The 22,390-nt window shown below is 45.6% G+C and overlaps 1 pseudogene; it reads left to right on the top strand.

The window, feature by feature from the left end:
• Positions 1 to 19,059: 19,059 nt before the first annotated feature.
• Positions 19,060 to 21,772, top strand: LOC141021771 (uncharacterized; annotated as a pseudogene).
• Positions 21,773 to 22,390: the final 618 nt, after the last annotated feature.

Raw genomic sequence — 22,390 nt, 5'->3', positions numbered from 1 at the left:
GGTTCTCAAAACTGAGGGAAATACTTACGCTACTTTGCTGCATCACCCTTTCCTCTTCAAGGGAAAACCAACGCAGTGCTCAAGAGGTAGCAAGAAGGATTTCTGGCACCGTTGCCGGGGAGGCTTACGCAAGGTCAAGTTAATATTTGGACTCCCGACAATGAGCCATTTCTGGCGCCGTTACCGGGGAGTCTACGCAAAAGTCAACATACTAAGTACCCATCACAAACCCTTATCTCCCGCATTACATTATTTGCCATTTGCCTCTCGTTTTCCTCTCCCCCACTTCACCCTTGCCATTTTATTCGCCCTCTCTTTTTCGTTCGCTTGCTTTGTCATTATGGTTAGTCCTCTATCTTCTCTGTTGTCTCCCGAGAATGAAGTTCTATGTTTTAAGGAAAGGGAGGGAGAAAATCTAAAAGACGCTTGGTATAGAATTTGCAATGCTCAAAATAGATCTACCAGGAAGCAATCTACTTCCGTTCTTCTCCGCAATTTTTATGTAGGCGCTACTCCTTGGTACAGATATATCCTTGATACGATTACCGGAGGGAATTTCTTGGGTAGCCATACTTTTGATTCTTATAATGCTATGATAGATTTGTTTGGCTCACTACCTCTTTTGATTAATGGAACTATGTTAACTTTGGAGCATGTAATGCAAAGACTTGAAATTATTGAAAATAAAGTTGCTACTGTAGAGTTAATTGAAAATTTGGATAAAAATATCCACAACCAAATTACCCAATATGGATCTAAGGTAGGAGTCACTTTGAAAAATATTAAGGAGAAGGAACCCATAGTTAATGAAAGAATAAATCAGGATTCCACTAGAATCGATAAACTAGAGGGTATCATTACCAACTTGCGAACCGCTTTTTCTTCCGTAAAGAATACTCCAAGTCCTCCAACTAAAATTGCCAAGCTTATGTATGTTCCTAAAAATAAGGGTGAATCCTCTAGTAAGGAAACTGCGGATCTCAAATCTATCAGTATTCATCCCAATCTTTTTGCTATCATTAAGGAACCATTTGCTACAAATGAATTTTGCGGATATGTCCCTAGAAGTTCGATAATTAATAAAAAGAAAGAAACTCCTAAAGGTGATAGATGTCTCATTGAAGAATTGCCTACCAAAGATGACAATACCAAGATCTATCCTTGCTTTTATGCGTAGCAAGGGGCGTTAAACGATAGCGTTTGATGGGAGGCAACCCAATTTTATTTTTAGTTTTTTTTGCTTTTTGCTTCTATTTAGGAATAAATATTTGATCTAGCCTCTGGTTAGATGTGTTTTTATGTTTTAATTAGTGTTTGTGCCAAGTTTAACCTATAGGACCTTCTTGGATGATAGTTATTTGTTCTTGCTGTAAATTCCAGAAACTTTCTGTTCACAAAAATAATTTTTGAAAATCACCAGAACATGATAAAATATTGATTCCAATTGATGCTGATAAATAAACAAATTTTCTAGGTCTTCCTATTTTGGCTGAAGTTTTGGAGTTCCAGAAGTTTGCGTTAGTTACAGATTACTACAGACTGTTCTGTTTTTGACAGATTTTGTTTTTCATGTGTTGTTTGCCTATTTTGATGAATCTATGGCTAGTAAAATGGTTTATAAACCATAGAGAAGGTTGAATACAGTAGGTTTAACACCAATATAAATAAATAATGAGTTCAGTACAGTACCTTGAAGTGGTCTTTTGTTTTCTTTCGCTAACGGAGCTCACGAGATTTTCTGTTAAGTTTTGTGTTGTGAAGTTTTCAAGTTTTGGGTGAAAGATTTGATGGATTATGGAACAAGGAGTGGCAAGAGCCTAAGCTTGGGGATGCCCATGGCACCCCAAGATAATCTAAGGACACCTAAAAGCCAAATCTTGGGGATGCCCCGGAAGGTATCCCCTCTTTCGTCTACTTCCATCGGTAACTTTACTTGGAGCTATATTTTTATTCACCACATGATATGTGTTTTGCTTGGAGCATCTTGTATTATTTGAGTCTTTATTTTTTTAGTCTACCACAATCATCCTTACTGTACACACCTTTTTAGAGAGTCACACTTGATTCGAATTTATTAGAATACTCTATGTGCTTCACTTATATTTTTTGAGCTATATAGTTTTGCTCTAGTGCTTCACTTATATCTTTTAGAGCACGGTGGTGGATTTGTTTTATAGAAACTATTGATCTCTCATGCTTCACTTATATTATTTTGAGATTCTTAAAATATCATGGCAATTTGCTTTAATTAATATCATGAGAAATTTGATGCTTGATAATTGTTTTGAGATATAAAGGTGGTAATATCATAGTTGTGCTAGTTGAGTAATTGTGGAATTGAAAAATACATGTGTTGGAGTTTGTGATTCCCATTGCATGCACGTATGGTGAACCGTTATGTAACGAAGTCGGAGCATGAAGTATTTGTTGATTGTCTTCCTTTGTGTGGCGGTCGGGATCGCGCGATGGTTAACTCCTACCAACCCTTCCCCTAGGAGCATGCGTAGTAGTACTTTTCTTCGAGGGCTAATAAATTTTTGCAATAAGTATATGAGTTATTTATGACTAATGTGAGTCCATGGATTATACGCACACTTACCTTTCCGCAATTTTCTAGCCTCTTCGGTACCGCGCATTGCCCTTTCTCACCTTGAGAGTTGGTGCAAACTTCGCCGGTCCATCCAAACCCCGTGATATGATATGCTCTATCACACATAAACCTCCTTATATCTTCCTCAAAACAGCCACCATACCTACCTATCATGGCATTTCCATAGCCATTCCAAGATATATTTCCATGCAACTTTCCACCATTCCATTTATCATGACACGCTCCATTATTGTCATATTGCTTTGCATGATCATGTAGTTGACATTGTATTTGTGGCAAAGCCACCGTACATAATTCTTTCATACATGTCGCTCTTGATTCATTGCATATCCCGGTACACCGCCGGAGGCATTCATATAGAGTCATATTTTGTTCTAAGTATTGAGTTGTAATTCATGAGTTGTAAGTAAATAAAAGTGTGATTATCATCATTATTAGAGCATTGTCCTAAGTGAGGAAAGGATGATGGAGACTATGATTCCCCCACAAGTCGGGATGAGACTCCGGACTAGTGCATTCTTTTTTTGAGATTTCATACACTTATAGCTCTAGTGCATCCGTTGCATGGAAATCCCTACTCCTCGCATTAATATCAATTGATGGGCATCTCCATAGCCTGTTGATTAGCCTCGTTGATGTGAGACCTTCTTCCTTTTTGTGTTCCCACATAACCCCTACCATTATACCTTATTCCACCATAGTGCTATATCCATGGCTTGCGCTCATGTATTGCGTAAGAGTTCAAAAGGCTGAAGCGCGTTAAAAGTATGAACCAAATGCTTGGCCAAAACCGGGGTCGTACATGATATGAATATTTTGTGTGGGGAAGATGGAGCATAGCCAGACTATATGATTTTGTAGGGATAACTCGCTTTGGCTATGTTATTATGATAAGACATAATTGCTTAGTTAGTATGCTTGAAGTATTATTGTTTTTATGTCAACATTAAACTTTTATCTTGAATCATAGCAAATCTGAACATTCATGCCACAATAAGAAGAATTATATTGAAATTATGCCAAGTAGCATTCCACATCAAAAATTCTGTTTCTATCATTTACCTACTCGAGGATGAGCAGGAATTAAGCTTGGGGATGCTTGATATGTCTCCAACGTATCTATAATTTTTTATTGTTCCATGCTATAGTATATTCTGTTTTAGACATTATTGGGCTTTATTATACACTTTTATATTATTTTGGGGACTAACCTATTAACCGGAGGCCCAGCCCAGAATTGCTGTTTTTTGCCTATTTCAGAGTTTCGCAGAAAAAATATATCAAACGGAGTCCAAACGGAATGAAACCTTCGGGGACGTGATTTTCGGAACGAACGTGATCCAGAGGACTTGGACCCTATGTCAAGACTTCAACCAGGAGGCCACGAGGTAGGGGGGCGCGCCTACCCCCCAGGCGCGCCCTCCACCCTCGTGGGGCCCCTGTTGCTCCACCGACGTACTCCTTCCTCCAATATATACCTATGTACCCCCAAACAACCAGATACGGAGCCCAAAACCTAATTCCACTGCCGCAACCTTCTGTACCCGTGAGATCCCATCTTGGGGCCTGTTCCGGAGCTCCGCCGGAGGGGGCATCGATCACGGAGGGCTTTTACATCAACACCATAGCCTCTCCGATGATGTGTGAGTATTTTACCTCAGACCTTCGGGTCCATAGTTATTAGCTAGATGGCTTCTTCTCTCTTTTTGGATCTCAATACAATGTTCTTACCCTCTTTCATGGAGATCTATTCGATGTAATCTTCTTTTGCGGTGTGTTTGTTGAGACCGAGGAATTGCGGGTTTATGATCAAGTTTATCTATGAACAATATTTGAATCTTCTGAATTCTTTTATGTATGATTGGTTATCTTTGCAAGTCTCTTCGAATTATCAGTTTGGTTTGGCCTACTAGATTGATCTTTCTTGCAACGAGAGAAGTGCTTAGCATTGGGATCAATCTTGCGGTGTCCTTTCCCAGTGACAGTAGGGTCAGCAAAGCACGTATTGTATTGTTGCCATCGAGGATAACAAGATGGTGTTTATATCATATTGCATGAATTTATCCCTCTACATCATGTCATCTTGCTTAAAGTGTTACTCTGTTCTTATGAACTTAATACTCTAGATGCATGCTGGATAGCGGTCGATGTGTGGAGTAATAGTAGTAGATGCAGGCAGGAGTCGGTCTAGTCTCGGACGTGATGCCTATATACATGATCATACCTAGATATTCTCATAACTATGCTCAATTCTATCAATTGCTCAACAGTAATTTGTTCACCCACTGTAATACTTATGCTCTTGAGAGAAGCCACTAGTGAAACCTATGGCCCCCGGGTCTATTTTCCATCATATTAATCTTCCAACACTTAGCTATTTCCGTTGCCTTTTATTTTGCTGTCTATTTTCCTTTGCATCTTTATCATAAAAATACAAAAAATATTATCTTATCATATCTATCAGATCTCACTGTCGTAAGTGACCGTGTAGGGATTGACAACCCCTTATCGCGTTGGTTGCAAGGATTTATTTGTTTGTGTAGGTGCGGGGGATTCGTGCCTGGCCTCCAACTGGATTGATACCTTGGTTCTCAAAACTGAGGGAAATACTTAAGCTACTTTGCAGCATCACCCTTTCCTCTTCAAGGGAAAACCAACGCAGTGCTCAAGAGGTAGCACTGGCCCCTTAAGATATTCTTCGCTTCTTCATTAACTTGAGTCCGGGCCAGTTTCCGGTTTTCTTGCGCGTCGCGTAAAGCCAATTGTGGTGGGGCCATTCTTGTAATGGCCCTTGAATGACTTTAACGCACGGGGGAGTAACTGCCAATTCACTCTTCCCACAACGCCCTTATCCTTAGCCACATATGTTGCATGCATCGCGCGGGGTAGGTAACGGAGGCACGTGGTGCGGGAGAGCATCAAGGAAGGGGCCCGATCTTCTTGAATTGGTGGAGGAGGGCAGCGGTTACCCATTGAGGGATCGGCTCTCTTCCCCGACCCGCCTATAAAAGGAGGGGCGGGGGAGGAGCGGAGGCCTTCATCCTTGCATCCCTTCTCCTCCATCCTCAGCTTTCTGCCGGTTATGCTGAAAGGAAGAACCTGGGGCCGGGCCCCAGGCAGTAGCTTGAGGTTGGCGATACCGAATGCTCGTGCTGATGCTTGGGGAGTGAGTCTGGCCCAAGCCTGGAGAAGACGCGGCAGACGAATCGTCCGTGGTGTGGGAGGTATCAAGCTTTCCCATAGCGGCGAAATGCTTGTCTCATCTGCCTCGGTCGGTTCTCCGTCAGGTAAAGCGACATCTTGCCTTGAACTGCTGCCACTCGTTGGTCTCGCGACCAGGTTCTTGGAGCCTTCGATGCCCGTCCAGGATGCAGGGATAGGGATCGTTGGTAATCCCAGCACTGCCCCTTCCGGTGGATCTGGGCTGATGTTGAAGGGAGGGGTGCCTTCCTGCCCGCCAAGGTGGGGAGCGGCGTGTCCCGAGCCCCTGGCCGTCTTGGCCCTCGGCTGCTTCTCCGGGGAAGGCCCCGGGCCGAGAGGTCGGTGCTTCCCCGGAGCGGTGTTGATGAAGATGAAGCTAGGGAAGACGAAGAAGGCGGGAGGCAGGTCGATGTACGATAGCACCGACACATTCGCCTCGTACTGGGACCTACTGCCTTGTCTTTCCGTCTTTACCCTCCCTTCCCCGGCACTGGCATCACCGGCTTCTCGATCACCGGGGAAGGGGTCGCCCTCCTGGTGCCTTTGCCTCCTCCAGCAGTCTACCAGCTAAGCTCCGATGGCCTTCCCTGCTGGTGCTTGTGCTGGGGCTTCTGACTGGTCCCGGAGGTGGTGACCAGGGCACCACCGAGCTGCTCCTTCCGCCATCCTTCTTCGCAGCCTCGCCACTCCCGATCTTGTCAGGGTGCATCTGGCAGGCCATGACGGGACCGGGATGGGCTCCTGCTTGGGCGCTGCTCCTGTTCCTTTCTCTTCCCACCGCACTACCTGGGATAAGAGGAATAGGGAGAGGAGTTTATGGGACACTTATCTTTTTTTCAATCTTAAATCTGTAGGCACTTGCCAAATTTTAGTTCAAATAATGTAATCTCTTGAGTCCATGTCTGTGTCATGTAAGGTATGTACTTGTTTGATTAGCATATTAATGAAAACGATGAACCTTGTCGGCGCCTCGTGCATGTATATGTCCATGCAGAGGTGGAATGCCTCTATATTTTTAAATAAACGAGTTTCCCCCGGCAGGCTATCCTGCTGGTACCCTCTATTTTATTGCCGGGGAGTTAAGCCTACAGGGCACAAATCGTGAAGAGGGACCAGCCACCCCCCCCAATATTTTTTCATCAAAGGCCACTGCGACCATCCTGATTGAAGAAACATTCGAGTCAAAGGATGGGAGCACCTATGTTTCAAAAAGCGGCGAGGTTCTCTTATGCACAAGTCTTTCCTTACAGAACAGGTATGGACAAGAGATATAACTTATCTGTTTGGCTTGCTGGAGATCGCAGTGTTGGTTAGTCTTTCCAGCTTCCCTTGAAGGACAAGTTTTCGGCAGGAACCTGCAGTTTTATGCAGATGGAAATTGTAGCGCCCAAGATGCAATTGTATCCCAATCACGTGATGAATTCATGATCGGGGCACAATCGCATTTCGAGCGCATAGCAAGATGGATATCATTAAAACATACCATGTACTGAATAGATGAGAATACAAGATAAAGGCTTACACTCGCCACGATCTACAACATGAATACAACAATTCATCAATACATGGCAATCATCATTCAGAAGAGCAGGATCCGAGTACGGATGAAAAGAAACGAAAAAAAGAACGACATCCACCCTGCTAGTCCCAGGCTCCCGGCCCGGAACCTAATCCATTGATCGAAGAAGAAGAAGAACTCCAAAAGCAATCAAGCATCACTCTCACGTCAGATCATCGCATTACCTGTACCTACAACTGTTGTTGTAGTAATCTGTGAGCCATGAGGACTCAGCAATCCCATTACCATGGGTATCAAGACTAGCAAAGCTTAATGGGTATGGAATGCATAAGTGGTGAGGTTGCAGCAAGCACTAAGCATTGTATGGTGGCTAACTTACGAGTACAAGAATAAGATGAGAAACTACGCAACGGTCGCAAACTAGTAATGATCAAGAAGTGATCCTGACCTACTTACGTTCAAACATAACCCAACTGTGTTCTCTTCTCGAACTCACCCGAAAAGAGACAGGCGCGGTTACGCATGTGGTTGGTGTATTTTATTTTGGATCTGGTGTCAAGTTTTGTACAACTGGATATTAAAAACTCCCATCTGCCACATAACCGCGGACACGACTCTCGAAAGTTTAAACCCTACAGGGGTGTCCCAACTTAGCGCATGACAAGCTCATGATCCGCGGAGACAATCCTCCATCGTGGGACATCCAATCAAACTCGGGATCCCGGTGCACAAGACATTTCGACAATGGTAAAACAAACCAGCAAGACCTCCCAGCGTGCTGACACCCTGATAGTAGCCGCGCGTATCTCGTCTTAGGCCACGGCCGGATGAACACTACATACAGCAACCGAAAACCCCGGGTGAAGGGGTGGGACCACAAGTGGCTCTGTTTTGGACCAACACTCATGAGGAGCATTGGCCCGGGGGTTGATTAAGAGACCTCGGGGGGCAGCAGGTCCCTATGCAAGTTTTTGGTTGTTATTAGGCAAATGGTAAAACCAATGTTGGGCCTTGTTGGAAGAGTTTTATTCAAAGCAAACTGTCAAGAGGGGCCCATAAACCCTCACCGTGTTAGGAACGCAAAATCAACGAACATAACACCGGTATGGCGGAAACTAAGGCGGCAAGAGTGAAACAAAACACCAGGCAAAAGGCTGAGCCTTCCACCCTGTACCAAGTATATAGATGCATTAATTAAATAAGAGATATTGTGATATCCCATGATATCCAAGATATCCATGTCCCAACATGGAACAACCTGCAACTGCATCTGCAACTAGCAACGCTATAAGTGGGGCTGAGCAAAGCGGTAACATAGCCAAACAACGGTTTGCTGGGATGGTGGAAAAGGTTAGAGGCTAACATCGTGATTTGGGAGGCTTTATAAACAAGTGGTGGGTAGCACGACATAGCAATAGCATCGAGACAACTAGCATAGCAAAGATAGTAGTGAGATCCAAGGTGACGGTCATATTGCATGAAATGCCGGTAGGAAGAAGACCGAATCCATGAAGTAGATGAACCAATGTAGTCGAACGAATCCTCACAATCGCAACGTGACCGAAACTATCGAGGAGAAGCACAACCGAAAAGAAGCAAACAACACAGTAAACTAACAAGCATAAACATGGCATGATGCGCAACCAAGTATGATACGTGTTCGATTTAATGAGGCATGGGATGGCAAAGTGCAACAACCAATACTACAAATTAAGTGGAGCTCAATATGCAACGAGTTGCATATTGACGAAACACCACATTTATTTATTTAGTTCACTCCCGTTTATGTACCCAACAATATTAAATGTTGTTAAAAATGGCAAGAGGTGGAGTATAAGTAAACTAACTATTTAGGCAAGTTTAAATGAGGTCGGATACACAAAACAAATTTTGGAAAATCCCCATATGCATATTATGAATTTGGTACTGTTCTGCCCTAAAACCATATTTTGTTTTTGTTAAACAGGAAAATAAAGTGCAACATGTTAATCTATGCATTTTTCTACCCCATTTACATATAAAGTTTATTTAAATCGGAGCTACGGTTATTTACTTATGAAGTAAAGCATTTTAACATGTCATTATGCAAACTAAATGCAAACATCATTTTAAACATTTTCAACATGGATGGAAGTTACATATTATGAAACTAGATGAAATTCTAAGCATTTTACATATATCAATTATTTACCTATGATGCACGGTTCTGGATTTATTAACTGCATGAACAATGAGGGTCTTTCTGTAAAACTGCAGTCTCTGGATAATTAGCAAATTCGTAGAACAGGGAAATACATGACACGGGCCGAATCTGGTGCATGTTGGGCCAATAGAGAGGAGGGGCTGGGCGGATGCTCACATTGGGCCAACAGGCCGGCTGGACGCTGTAGAGGTGCTGGGCCTTGGCGTGCTGGACGCGACCTAGGCGTGGGTCAACGCGCGGCGGCAGCGTGCGCTCGTTCTCAGCTCAAACGAGGACGAGGCAGAAGGCAGGGGCCGATGCAGAGGAAGCAGAGGCGCGGCTTTAGCTTGGTGGCAGCGGCAGGTCCAGGAGGGGTCGTCGGGGCTCCGGTGACGCAGGAGAGGCGAGGGAGGCCAATGTTGGGCGGATCCGGGTGAGGAAGGCCTTGGACGGGCGCGGAGCAACGGATCCGGGCGACGGGGCGGTGGTGAAACTCCAAGGCCATGGCGGCCTCCTTTGGTCCCTGTCCAAAACTAGACAGAGAAAGACAGAGTTGAGAACGGGGAAGGGAAAGAAGGCAGAGAGAGAAAGGGGAGCGTGAGGGTCCTGCTGGTGCTCCGACAGTGGTGCGCCGGCGACGGTCGGATTGAGGCTCGGGGCTGTGCTGCTGCTCTTGCACGGACGCGGGCAAGGCAGGGAGACGGCGAGGCGTCCGTGCTCAGGCATGATCAGAGGCACATGGGAGGCGGCGAAGGGCACGGGACTCAGGGCTCCGAGGGTGCTGTGCTCCGGTGAGGTGTTCGGCAGGGTCCGGCGGAGTCGGGTGTGGCAGGATCGAGGGAGGCAGGGGAGCAGGGGATCGAGGGGATCCTCCCCTCGAGCTACTATGGGCGCGGAGGATGAGTGGATGCGCGCACGGGAGGTACGCCATGGGTCTTGGTGCGTGCTCGAGCTCGAGCAGCGAGCTCCTCTTGCTCGGACGCGGGCGTTGCGAGGACAAAAGACGGCGAGGTGGCGGCTCGGGGTAGAGGAGGTGTTTAGCATGGCCGCAGAGACGGGGGCGGCTTGGTGGAGCTGGTTGCCGGCGGCGGCGGCGCGAGGGGAAGAGGTCGAGCGCTACTGCTTGGGGCCTCGAGCAGCTACACGATCCCGAGGTAGGCCTCGGGCGCCTGGGGAAGAAGCAGAGGAGCTCGAGATCGAGGCTCCTGCTCGATCTGAAGCTGGGCACGAGGATGGATCGAGAGGAGGAGGTGGGTGGATGCTGGTTGGATTGATGGACGGAGAGTAGTGCCTGGGCGCGGAAGGAGATGAGCAGGTGGGTGGATCGGGAGGGATCGAAGATGCAGCTGGCGGCGGCGCGAGACGGGAAGGATGGGACAGCTCTCCTAAAAATTAGGGTTGAACTCATTTGAACTAGTGCGTTTATATATGGGGAGGGGAAATGAATTTGGTTAGATACACGCCCTCCGATCGTAATCAGGCGGTCGAGAAAAATAGGCTAGCTGAATCATAAGGAACCAAAAATATTTTAGGGATGTTTGGAGATGGTCCGGACCCATCGGTAACGACTGCCCGGATCGGGTTCAGAGAAGTTTTCGGACGCGCGGGAGGGGTCGATGCACTGTGCAGAGAGACTCCGGTTTAGGCAACTACGAATAGATGCAAGTTTTGTGAAAACGATGGGAGCGGACTACTGATGCATTGCAAATGATGACATGATGAATGCAACATACATATAATTAACACAGTTGACACGCAAAACATGGAAGGCATCTGGAGTGTCGGTCTCGGGTCATCACAACTCTCCTCCACTTACAAGAGATCTCGCACCGAGATCTAGGGATGGGACCGGAGAGAAGCGGAAGAGCAAGAGGTAAAACAAAGTTGCTTCTTTGACAAATGAGCGAAACCAGGAACCTTGAGAGGTTGAAACTTGAAGAAATGACATGATGGAGATAATGAAATTGGAAACACTCTGTTAGACAAGAGGAACAAGGAATAAAACAAGAACAAAGAGGCTGAAGGGACAAGATAGGCTTTGAAACCCTACTGGTTAAATCAAGATGGACAAATAATAAGAATGAAAGAATTCGAACAGCACTCCAGTTGAAAAGAGAGGCAAGACTTAATAAGATGGAAATAACTTGAATAGAGGACACAACACTCCCGTTGAATGGAAAAGCAAGGAAAAGAACATGATCTTGAGAAAACAAGATGATTGGTCGAAGAGAGCAACATCACAATGCCTCTGGAACGAACGAATAGAAGCTAGATCGTCGGAATAAGAGAACGGAGAAGGAAATGTCAACTTCTACCACAATTGAGTTTGGAAAGCATCTGTAGAAAGAAGGATTGAATGGAGTTGTTGGAAAATCAACAACGAAAAGCACAAGCTTGTTGTGGCTTATGGAAAATATCTCAAAATTATGAGGTGACAACCGGCCACTAACGGAAACAGTTAATTGGATCTAGATCAACAAGGAGATGAAAACTCCTTTTACCGAGAGAATAGGAGGAAACTTGGATTATCGATAGGCACCACAATTAGCAACATTCCATAGGTAAGACTTTAGGTGAAATATAACCCAAGATAACTCCAATGAAGAGATTGATGGGTTGCAAAGGATCTCCTGAACAAAGAGAAAATGATGGGTTTAAATATCTCCTTCTTAACAACTTGTGAACCTTGACACGCGAAGGGAAATTGTCAAGAATGACATAACACCACCTCAAATGATAAGGTAGAAAGAATGCACTTCGAAATACAAGAAGAAGAATATATGAGCTCCTACAAAAAGAATATTGACAGAACACTTCGATAATGAATGCACTCTTTGATGAACCATCATGTAGAGCCTTCATGAAGAACTCCAGTAATAAAAGAATGATAGAAAGAAAGAGAAGTTGAAAGAACAAGGTGAGCCTTGCAATGGTAGATGGAGCTTCGCGATGATATAACAGAGAGAACATGGAACTTTGGAAAGAAAAGAACATCTTAGAACCGAGAAATTGGCATCCTGAACGAACTCCGGAAGAAGGAATTACATCATCTTGATGAAATAAGAATAAGAATTATGTCATACTTATCCTTCATCAACTTAAATTGATGACAGGCAATGGATTTGGCATGCCGCTTATTCTTCTTGAAAAGATTGGTATACCGGAAACTTGGAAAAGGTCTTCAATGAACCACCGGTAGGATTTGGGAAGAACGATTGAATTGATATGAAAACGAAGGAAGAAGAATCTTGAAAAAACCACCGTAAGAATTGAAAACAAACAAAGAAAAGGGAACAAATCACTGGGAAGAATTGGAAAAAATGAACGAGGATTCTTGAGGGAATTTAGATACGAGAGCATGAAGAGATCACAAGCTGACTAGAGAATAATTGAACAAAGCACCGGAAGAATATGGAGATGAACGAAGAGGCATGAATTGAGAAGAATTGCGGAAATGAAGTTGAAAGATGAGAATGAAGAAATATTCTAAAATGATGGCCCTTGGATGATCAAGAAACAAAAACAACTCCTAAAATGCTCCGGATGGGTATGAAAAGAATCCTTGGTGATTGAAGCAATTATGAGGCTGGCATGAAGCTAGAACCATGAATCTTCAAGAGAACGGACCAAGATTTAGGAGAAATCGTTCTTCGGTCTTCAAAGCTTAGAATGATGACGAGATACACCACCATGAATTATTGATACACTCCGGAAGAATGGTGAATATTAATGTTGAGCCACAGATGAAGAGAATTTGAAAGCGATCTTGGAGAAGGCAATTGACTGATGAGAATTCATTCTTACGTCAAACTTTGAAAAGCATTTGAGAATAACTCCGAAAAAAATTGAAGAGTCAGGTAAGATCCTGGGAAAAGACATGTGGGTTAGGGCCCACTCAAAAGAAAATACTGTTCAACAATTTTACAAGAGAGATTGCACCGGTTGAATTAAATGGCTTGAATGAGATAACAACCTTGGAATAGCTTGAACGGATTAAGAATGGAAATGCGAATCTTCTGAGATATCTTCAACACTCTGAAACAAATGAATACCAAGAAGTGGATGATTAGGAGGTGCACCGGCATGAGAAAGCATTGGACAAATGAAAGGAATATGCTCAACACCGAAGCTTGAATTGACTCCACCGGGGAAGAAAATGATAACGAAGCATGATGAACTTGAAGCTCGTGAGCATCTTCATGATAATCACCGGATAAAGAACATTCAGGTAAAAAATGAAGAGACTTCGCGTGAATATAGTGGATACTTGATTAAGAAATATAAGTCCTTAAAGAAAAGGGTGGGATGGCGGGAACACAAAGGCAACTTGGGACGGATGAAACAAACACCGTTGCGAAGAACTGAAAATTGATCTAGCAAAAATTGAAAGGATAGGATCATCTTGAAGAGAAACGCACAGGTTAGAAAATAATTGGCATGACAATCCCGATGATCACGAAGGATTAGCACTCCCATAGAAATATGAGAACACTGAGGGAGTCCTGGATTAAGGGGTCCTCGGACGTCCGGCCTGTGTGACGTGGGCCGGACTGATGGGCCATGAAGATACAAGATAGAAGACTTCCTCCAATCTCCGGACGGGACTCTCCTTTGCATGGATGGCAAGCTTGGCGTTCGGATATGAAGATTCCTTCCTCTGTAAACTGACTCTGTATAACCCTAGGCCCCTCCGGTGTCTATATAAACCGGAGGGTTTAGTCCGGAGGGGCAATCATAATCATACATGCTAGACATCTAGGGTTTAGTCATTACGATCTCGTGGTAGATCAACTGTTGTAATCCTCATATTCATCAAGATCAATCAAGCAGGAAGTAGGGTATTACCTCCATCAAGAGGGCTCGAACCTGGGTAAACATCGTGTCCCCATCTCCTGTTACCATTGACCTTAGACGCACAGTTCGGGACCCCCTACCCGAGATTCGCCGGTTTTGACACCGGCATTGGTGCTTCCATTCAGAGTTCCGCTGTGACGTCAAAGACATGATTGATGGCTCGCCTTGTTATCAAGGATAGTATCACCTCCGGAGGAGCCCTGGCCTCAGGCCAAACCCTCTGGCTGGGCGACTTTACCATGATCGCCCGTTCGGCCGTTAAGCCGACGATGACTTCTCAGGTCATCAAAAATCGCCTCCATCTTGACTCCGATTACTCCAAACGGATGGATCTGGCGGAGTTGTCATCTTTAAACGAACTCCTGGATCGCATTGCCGCCATGGGAGTCGCTACAGACTATGATCAGATTGGGCTTAAACCCAATCAGAGAGAAATCAAATCTCCGCCGATCACCCATCAGATAGCGGTCGTAGAGGAGCAAACCAACAACTCTTCTCCTACGTTGAAGACGGGTTGTGTTTGGATTTCCGAGCTCAAAAATCCGGATACCTACCTGCGAGACAACATTCCCAGTCCCCCGAAACCAGAATCTGGCGTCGAGCCTGGAAAATCATTCAACATCCCGGAGCCCGAACTATTCAGCTCAGAAGTTCTTCCAACTCCGGACTCCAAATTGGGTCAGGGATTGGATTTAAAGCCACCCACCCACCACAAGAAATATTCGCCAAGAAATTCCGGCCCTCCGGACATATGCGACCTCATGTACGTACGACAGCAGTCTCACGAAACAGTCCATCACTTTCGGGCCAGATTCCTCCTTATCAAAGACAAGATTAAAGATTGCTGCGACGAGGACGCGATTTCGGTATTCTGCAATAATTGCACGGACGAAGGAATCCTCAACGCCATCAACCGCCGTCCCGTATTACACTTCACTGACTTGGCAACCATAGTACAGAAGTACTGCGCATGAAAAACTCAGACAACTCGCTGGGAACCACCAGTCTCCACTCAACCCCCCTGGCGAGCAAAAAGGATGCACCGTCACGGGGCACCAGACCACATAGTGAAGAAAACTAAGCCCACTACGAGACGCGGAACCGTTCTGGAGGCATGGCTCGATAGGCCATGCAAAATAAACAGGACACCAGATACCGTTCATACCCACAGCCTTAGAGCATGTCGGCAAGTGGCCAAGAGCGGGGAGGGTATCCTCACCGAAGACACCTTAGAGCAACACCCCCCGGAGGACGACGACCTCAGAGTATTGACGGTCTTCGAGACTTTCGCTTCAAACAATCGGCGCAAGAGGGCACTCCGCGACGTCGCTGAAGTCTGCCAAGTAGCAGCAATAAACCCTTGGAACGACACGGCCATAACTTTCAATGCCAGTGATGAACCAAGACTCCGGTCAGTCCGAGCACCAGCTGCCTTGGTCCTCAATCCAACTGTGGATGGCTTTCTGCTGACTAAAGTCCTCATGGACGGCGGCAGTGGGCTAAACCTCATTTAGGAGGACACACTCAGTAAAATGGAAATAGACAGGAGCCGCATCGAGCAAAGTAATACGACCTTCCGAGGAATTATTCCCAGCCGGGAGGCGTGATGTGCGGGGGAAATTACACTTGACATGGTATTCGGCATGGCGCAGAACTATCGGTCCAAAGAGATAACCTTCCAAGTGACCCCTTTCAACAGTGGATATCACGCCCTGGCGGGGTGAGATGCATTCACATGCTTTCAAGCTATACCTCTTTACGGGTATATGAAGCTCAAGATGCCCGGGCCCAACGGTATTATCACTCTCGCCAGTGATCCGGACATAGCCCTCCGAGCCAAAAACAAAACCGCATCCCTTGCCCTCGAGGCACTGTCCGAGGCCCTCGCGGCCGAAGAGTTAACCGCACTACGCTCCACGGTGGATAAGGACGACGTAATCCTTGACAAGCGGCCCAAATCTACCTCTCTCAAACCAGCAGATGAAATAGTCAAATTTCAAGTCCACCCAACGGACCCCAAGAATACAACTTCCATCGGGGCACAGTTGGACCCAACGGTCAACGCCGCACTACGAGCGTTCCTGCGTGAGAATTGGGACATATTCGCCTGGCACCCTTCTGATATGCCAGGAATCCCACGCAGGTTGGCCGAACACAGCCTCAATATACTGAAAGGATACAGGCCGGTCAAGCAAACACTGCGGCGCTTTTCCAAACCCAAACAACAAGCTATGGGGGAGGAGCTAGCCAAGTTAATCGAGGCCAGATTCATTAGAGAAATAAAACACCCGGACTGGCTAGCAAACCTGGTGACGGTGCCAAAGAAGGACAAATCCTGGCGCCTGTGCGTCGATTTCAAAGATCTTAACAAGGCCTGCCCTAAGGATCCCATCCCCCTCCCCCGCATCGATCAGATTATTGTGCTACTGCAGGACACAACTCACTGTGTTTCCTCGACGCATACTCCGGATACAATCAAATCAAAATGAAGGAGTCCGATCAACCCGTAACCGCATTCATTGCCCCATACGGGCCTTTCTGCTTCAACACTATTCCCTTTGGGCTTAAAAATGCTGGCGCCACCTACCAACGCATGATTCAAACATGCCTGGAGAAACAAATCGGCAAGACAGTTGAAGCATATGTGGATGACGCCGTCATCAAGACTAGGCACGTCGAGTCATTAATAGACGACCTGCGTCTCACATTCGACAACCTCCGTACATATGACATCAATCTCAATCCGGAAAAATGCGTTTTCGGCGTTCCCGCTGGAAAACTGTGGGCACTATAAGAAATAAGTCGAATTGTGACCTTATGTTAGTGACCCTAGAAGAATTGGTCATAAATTTATGACCATTTTAGACCAATTGGTCAAAAGCTGTTCGGGGGTTCCAAACCCTAACCCATAACGACCATTCTGGTCAGAAAGGTCGTAATTTCATTAGAGGAAATGGTCGTAAAGTGGGAAGCACTGTCCACTGCCTCACGCCTAGCTGATAACGACCAATATAAAATGGTCACTACACTTGAGTTTGAATGAATTAGGATGATTAGGCAGCCACCTCAGCAACCTCACTTATGTGTCACTGTCTAGGTGTCATTTTTGCTTAAATGTTAATATTCAACAAACAGACGGGGCACACACTGACAGGCAGGACCCATTTGACAGGTGGGGCCAAGCGCTTAATTCGCCCAAAAAAGATGCGCGAGGCGGGACTCGAACCTATGACCTCGCGCTTGCTTCGCTCGCTTGCTACCGCTGGGCTAGAGAGGCACAGTTGCTCATGTATGGGAATTTGTCTAAACATTATATAAAACTACGACTCTCTCATATCATTGACAAGTGTGACCTTCCGACCAGGTGGCATCGAACAGAGCAACAATTAGAAACACTGACAGGCGGGAGCCATTTGATAGGTGGGTGAGCGAGCATTTAATTCCCTAAAAAATGTGCGCTTGCGGGGACTCGAACCCACAACCTGGTGCTGGGTTCGCTCGTTCAGTACCGCTGGGCTAGAGAGGGATTGTTGCTAATGTGTGGGTAGTTTTCTATATAGTATATAAAACCACGGCTCTATCGTATCAGTGACAAGTGGGACCTTCCGACCAGGTGGCGGCGGGTGGCATCGAACAAAGCAACACTAAGCATTTTTCTAGGTCTTCCGACCAGGTGGCGGCGGGCGACGGCGGAAGCTACCAGCAGGGGCCGCTCGGACGAGGGTGGGCGGCGGGCGGAAGCAATCAGCAGGGGGCGGACGAGGGTGGGGCCGGCGGCTGAAGCAACCAGCAGGGGCCTCTCGCCTTTCCCATGACCTCGCCGCAGGTGACCTCGCCTACGGCCTCGCAGCGGAAGCAACCAGCAGGGGCGGAGGCGGGGGCGGGGCCGGCAGCGGAGGTAACCAGCAGGGGGCGGAGGCGAGGCAGGGGCGTGGAGGCGAAGCGACCAGCAGGGGCATGGGCGACCGACGGTGGTGGGGGCGATGGTGAACGGCATCCTCACCCATGCAAGGAGAGGCTCGCCGAGCATGGGGGACTCACCGCCACCGCAAGCACACCTCCCGGTATGCACCCCTCACCTATTCCCCCCTCTCCTCTCTCACTATCTGCACCTCATCACCGAGCATGGATTTCAGTGGGAGATGGATTTCAGTCAGATGTTCTTCAGCATAGATGAATTTTGTTGATGCACTGTTATGAGTTAGGAGATAGCTTGCTTGTTTGGTAGATATTGCATAGATGAATTTTCTTGATGTACTGTTAGGAGTTCTTCAGCTTGTTTGTTAAGAATTCTTCAGGCCTCTTGGGTTAAGATTTGGGGGGAATTTGAGCTAGATGGCCTCAGTTGTTCTTCAATTGTTTGTCTATAGATTTTTAGGATAATAGTAATTGTAATTGATAGAAACAGCATAGTATTTGTTAGGAGCTAGCTAGCTTGGTCTTCCCAGAAAAATGATCCTTCTAAATCTTGGTTTGGTTTAATTTGAATTAGCCTTCTCTGCAACATAAATTCATGCTAATTTCAGTGTTGGTTTGATTTATAGTTTGGTTTGTTTCAATGTTGTGGTTAGGCAATTAGCATATAAAATTTTCGGGATTTTTAGCTGCCATTACTGCCATCCATTTTCAGTAATTAATCTTGATGCACTTAGATTGATTTGCTAAGTTGCAACAATTTGTTGTCTTTGGCAGATGGACAAAAGCTGGATTAGAAAAGGAGTTAGAAAGTTTTCGAAAGAACATATGAAAGGAGTTGATGATTTCATGGCATTTGTTTGGGCAAATTTTGCCAACGATCCTCACATTCTTTGCCCATGTTGTGAACGCCTCAACCGTCCAAGAATGGCTCAAGGAAGAGTGGAAGATCATCTGCTTCTTAATTGGATGTCCAGCACATATGATAGATGGATATATCATGGAGAACCTTTAGACGGACAACCTCAACATTTTGAAGCTGATACACAGGCCCCTCATATGATGGGTGGTGGTGATGCTGGCATTGATTTCATGGAAAAGGTTTTGCGAGATAATGCAGGTTTGGAGGAAGAGGATGGGCATGAAGATGATAGGATTCCTGACCTATTGAAGGATTTGTACGATGCTGAAGATCATGATGATGGACAGAAGTCGTTGTTTGCTAAGGTGTTAGAGGAGGCGAAGTGCGCAACTCATGAAGGGGGTAAATTTTCAAGATTTACCTTCACCGTGAAGTTACTCCACATCAAGTCTTTCTACCGGATTAGCAATGCTGCATTCAACGCAATACTCCGCCTTTTGAACTTGCAATTCCCTGATAGCTGTGTTCCCAGATCTTATGATGAAGCATTGAGCATAATCCGCAGGCTGGGGCTAGGTTATGTTTCAATACATGTGTGCCCAAATAACCGTGTCTTGTTTCGGAAGGATTTAGCAAAGCATGACAACTGTCCAAAATGCAATGCCTCTAGGTGGAAAGATGCTGATGGGAAGAAGTCAATACCAGAGAAGGTACTGAGGCACTTTCCGTTGATACCAAGGCTGCAGCGGATGTTTATCTCGAAGAAATCATCGCTGGAGGTACAATGGCACAAGCTGAAGCGGCAACCTGTGGACAATGAGCTGAGCCATCCAGCGGACGGAGAGGCATGGAAAGAGTTTGACAGTATACATTTAGATTTTGTTGCAGATCCAAGGAACATAAAACTTGGCATTGCCACATATGGCTTTAATACGTTTGGGAACATGAGCACGTCTTATAGCATGTGGCCCGTTTTTGTGGCACCGTACAACCTGCCACCATGGGCATGCATGGATCAGTCCAACTTCATGATGTCATTGCTTATCCCGGGTCCGGAGTCTCCAGGAAAGGATTTTGATGTCTTTATGGAGCCCCTCGTAGAAGAACTGCTCCAGCTCTGGACTGCTATACCTACATACGATGCCTTGAGTCCGGAAGAAAAGTTCAATCCACGTGCTATAATCATATGGTCCATCCATGATTTCCCGGCGCTGCACACTCTGTCTGGGAGGATCACAGCGGGTTATAAGGCCTGTGTCCATTGTGACAAAGACCCTTGCTCAAAGAGAATAAGGAGCAAGATCTGCTATATTGGGCACCGCAGCTTTCTTCCCCGAACCATCGTTGGCGAAGAAGCAAAGATTTTAATGGTGAGAATGAAACCCGTGACAAGCCAGCTGAATTCACTAAAGAAGAGCTGGAGCAGCAACTTGAAAAGGTGAAAGATGTGAGTTGAGGAAAGCTTGTGAAGAAAAGAAAGCGTGAGGAACATCAATGTTGGGACCGGAGGTCTTGTTTGTGGGACTTGCCATACTGGGCTGATATGAAATTAAGGCATAATCTCGATGTAATGCACATTGAGAAAAACATATGCGAGAATCTGCTAGGGACATTTTTGAACATTGAAGGGAAGACAAAGGACACGGTTAGTTCTAGGCTTGATTTGGAGGACATGGCCATAAGAGAAGATTTGCATCTACAACACAATGAAAATGAAGATTCATTTGAAATGCCACGAGCATGGTATACAATGAGTAAAGAACAAAAGCTTGCATTCTGTGAATTCTTAAGAGAGGTGAAATTTCCAGATGGTTATGCTGCTAACCTAGCAAAATGTGTTACTTGTGATGGATTCAAGCTTTCAGTACTGAAACCACATGATTGTCACATCCTCCTCCAAAGGATTACCGGCGGGCCTCCGAGGAATCATGGACAAGGATATATATGAAGCGGTTGCTGAGCTGGGAAATTTCTTTAGAGAACTGTGCTGCAAAACACTAAAGTTAACTGTCCTGGAAAGACTTGAAAAAGAAATCCCAATTATTCTTTGCAAGCTTGAGAAGATTTTCCCTCCAGCTTTCTTCACCGTGATGGTGCATTTGGCGGTGCACTTACCAAAAGAGGCAATGCTTAGAGGCCCTGTGCAATACGGTTGGATGTACCCAATCGAAAGAAGGCTGCTTACTTGTAAGCGTTATGTGCGAAACATGGCAAGACCTGAAGGTTCTATTGCTGAAGCATATGTCGTTGACGAGTGCTTAACTTTTTGCTCTAGATACTTTGGCGATGTGGAAACAAGATGGAACCAGCCAGGCAGAAATAGAGAGCGGTCTGATTCGCAAAGTGGTGATGTCTCTGTTTTCAACCATGGTGTGAACTTTCCTGGAGCCTCGCAATACTTGGAGGCTGGTGATGAGTATGACAAGATGATTATGTATGTGCTCAGCAATTGCGCCGAGGTTCTACCATATATCGAGTACGTTATATCTTGTGCACTCATTATATATATATATATATATTTTCTTGGGTTGGCACCAGCGTAATGTTTTAATTCACATGTTTTGTTTGCATTGCAGGAAATGCAAGGAAGAGTTAAATCAGGAAGAAAGCAAGATCAATCTTGATTAAAGGGTTGCCAAGGGGTTTGCTAATTGGTTTAAGAATCATGTGAGATCTTTAGCCACATGTTTGATGTTTTCTGCGTTATTCACCAATTGTTAAATACCATTGTTTGCTAAATGGTTTATTTGTGCAGATTGGAAAGTTGCATGAGGAGAAGAAGGTCAGTGATGATCTATTTGCTTTGGCATGCTTACCGGATAAGCGAGTGAGAGTGTATTTAGCATGCATTGCTGACGGTGTCCGGTACCACACCGTTGACCGCGAGGAAAAAAGGAAGACACAGAATAGTGGAATTGTCACTGAGGGGTCACATGATCGTGAGATCATTGACTTCTATGGTCAGTTGAGAAGCATCATAGAGTTGTAGTACAACTCTAGTGGAGGCATCCATCGCTAGGTTGTCTTATTTCGCTGTGACTGGTTTGAGCTTGGTAGCAAGAAGAAGAGAGACTCTTTTGTCAAATATGATGGCCACTTCAAAAGCACCAACACTACAAGGTGAGTGATCCCTTTATTCTAACAACACAAGCAACAATGGTGTTTTATCTGCCAGACACTCCTTTGCACGGAAAATGGCGAGTTGTGCAAAACTTTGAGCACAGACACTTGTGGAGTGTGACTGAA

Source organism: Aegilops tauschii, chromosome 4 (genome assembly GCF_002575655.3).
Source record: "Aegilops tauschii subsp. strangulata cultivar AL8/78 chromosome 4, Aet v6.0, whole genome shotgun sequence".
Lineage (NCBI taxonomy): Eukaryota > Viridiplantae > Streptophyta > Magnoliopsida > Poales > Poaceae > Aegilops > Aegilops tauschii.
Note: the sequence above shows the minus strand (reverse complement) of the source record. Positions and strands in the feature narration are given on the sequence as shown.